We start from the raw sequence: 2,699 nt of genomic DNA, 5'->3' as shown, positions 1-2,699 counted from the left end.
TTGCTATTCTTACTGGGGTAAGATGATATCTCATAGTTGTTTTGTGTAAGGTAGTTTTGATGCCATGACATTTAAGATTTTTTTTAACTCAATTTGCCCTATTTGTTATACAAAATCCACTATGTGGTGGCCACAGCTGGAACCTGAGTCCTCTGCACGGAGACTCTGGTGTGAGTCTTTACAAGATAGTCAGTGAATTCCTGGTAGGAAGACATGGTGAACACAGTCTCTTTTCAGAAATCTGGGGTCAAGTAGCTGTAGGTCTTGGAGATGGCATCAAAGGTAGCCTTGGCGAAGTTGCCCAGGGTAGCTGAGCAGTCCCTGGCTTGCGACTCACAGTGACCCTATGTACAATAGCCCTAAACTCTACTCTGTCCAGGCTGTCTCTGACACTCCCACCCTGGTTACCCCAGTCACTGAATCAATCCACCTCATAGAGGATCTTCCCCTCCTGCGCTGTCCCTCCACCCTCCCAAGCATGATGTCCTTCTCCAAGGACCAGCCTTTCCTTACAACGTGTCCAAAGTATGTTAGACGGAGCCTCAGAATCCTTGCCTCCAAGGAGCCGCCCGGTTTAACCCTTTCCAGGATGAATCTGTTTGTTTTCCTAGCAGTCCATGGTACCCTCAATACTCTTCTCTAGCACCACAGCTCAAAGGCATCAATTCTCCTTCTATCCTCCTTGGTCATTGTCCAACTCTCTGATGCATAACAAGTGATTGTAAAGACCATGGCCTGTATCAGATGCACCTTAGTCTCCAGAGAGACACCATTGCTCTTCAGTATTTTGGAGAGGTCACTAACAGCAGACTTTTTCATGGCTGTTGGAGACTGCTAGTTCAACCTAGCTGAAGCCATTTTGTAATTCTCTAAGGACATGTCTGGACATGTTGCCCCACCCTGGGAGGATAGGTTTCGGTTTACTGGGAACGCCCTGCTAATTTTCTGTTTACCAGATAACTTTCAGCTTACTGGAAAGGACATGTTATTCTCCCCCACTGCGTACTTCTCCTCCCCCCTTTGTACTCCTATATATATGCTGTGAGTGCTTTCAATAAAATGGAGACTTGATCGGAGATTCGACTTGTCTTCCTGCTTTTTGTGCCTCCTGCCCCCCCCCCCCCCCCATTCTCGTTCTTCCCCTCCTAGGGTCACCATTGAAGATCCCCGCGGGCCGGGGCACATGGCAATGCGCCTTTTAATTTCCTTTCTACTGGTGCCAAGAGTGTTGACTGTAAAGCCAAGCAAACTAAAGCTGTGAACAATCTCAATCTCTTCACCATCCATCCTGATGCTGCCAATTGGCCCAGTGGTGAGAATCTTCGTCTTCTTGACATTGAGCCTCAATCCATACTGAAGGCTGCAGTCCTTGACCCTCTGCAGCAAGCGCTTCAGTTCCTTCTCAGTTTCAGCAAGCAGGGTTGTGTCATCTGCATAACGCAGATTGTTGATAGATCTTCCACCAATCTTGACCCCACATTTCTCCTCATAGAGCCCAGCCTCCTGGATAATCTGTTCTGCGTACAGGTTCAAAAGGTATGGAGATAGGACGCATCCCTGGCCTATGCCTTTCCCAATTTTGAAGCATGCAGTGTTTCCTTGCTCTGTTCTGACGACTGCCTCCTGGTCCAAGTATAGGTTTCACATTAGAACTATCAAGTGTTCTGGGATTCCCATTCTTCTCAGAGTCAACCACAGTTTGTTATGATGCACACAGTCAAATGCCTTTGCATAGTGAATGAAACACAGATAGACATTCCTCTGGTATTCCCTGCTTTCAGCTAAGATCCATCTAACATCAGCTACAATCTGGCTGAGGTGTAGCAGTTATCAATTCCAGCCATCAGCAGCAGCTTCTTGGACACAGGGGCTGGGACAATTCCAGTGCCTCAGGGTGCAGGGGTCAGAGGCACCAACACAGAGCCACAGCTCCCAGTCACCTTGCAGGGAACTGTGTGAGGCTTCCCACAGTAGCCATGCCACACAGGGGCAATGGAGAGCTTGGCAAGGATAATGGTCCTACAGATGGCAGTAGACACCTCCTTGGAGTACTTGACATCCAAACCAACATGGCCATTATAGTCTCCAATGGCAACAAAGGCCTTGAACCAGGTCTGCTGGCCAGCACATGTCTGCTTCTGCACAGGCAGGATTTTTAAGACCTAATCCTTGAGGGACATCCCCAGGAAAAAGTCCGTGATCTCAGACTGCTTGATGGGCTGTGAGAAGAGACAAGTCTCCTCCAAGGATTTGATCTTCATATCTTTAGCCAGACAGACCACTTTGGGGACGGGGATCCACTCCTTGTCCTTGGCTTTGCCTCTTTGAGTGCCATGGCCCGTCCCACAGCCCTGTCCACAGCCACGGCCCTGACCTGCAGACTTCTACCGAAGCCTCTGTGGAAACCACCACTGGCTCCCATCCCAGGGCCCCCGGGGCCTCCAGGCCCTCCCTCTGCACTTGGGTTGGAATGCGCCAAATTCAAACTACTATAACCATTTCATATTCTCCAGGAGAAGAGTAGTGAATGAATTGCTCAGTTTAAACTCACTGTTCCACTCATGTCCAATGACCACTAGCTAGTGATCCTTTTGTGCCTCAATTCTGCAAGTCTGAGCTGGGTGTCCAGGATGAGGAGCTGAAGGACCTCTCCAGACTTCTGCAAAATGGAAAACTTGAAAAAAAGTGTGTGTGTGTTG

At 48.8% G+C, this 2,699-nt stretch overlaps 1 pseudogene; it reads left to right on the top strand.

Annotated features, from left to right (window-relative positions):
• LOC102876377 overlaps positions 1-2,699 on the top strand; it is a 17,238-nt pseudogene that overhangs the window by 1,741 nt on the left and 12,798 nt on the right.

The sequence above is a fragment of the Elephantulus edwardii genome, unplaced genomic scaffold, assembly GCF_000299155.1.
Source record: "Elephantulus edwardii isolate Elephantulus edwardi_28Jun2011 unplaced genomic scaffold, EleEdw1.0 scaffold00151, whole genome shotgun sequence".
Lineage (NCBI taxonomy): Eukaryota > Metazoa > Chordata > Mammalia > Macroscelidea > Macroscelididae > Elephantulus > Elephantulus edwardii.
The sequence above is the reverse complement of the archived record's forward strand: the minus strand, read 5'-3'. Positions and strand labels throughout refer to the sequence as shown.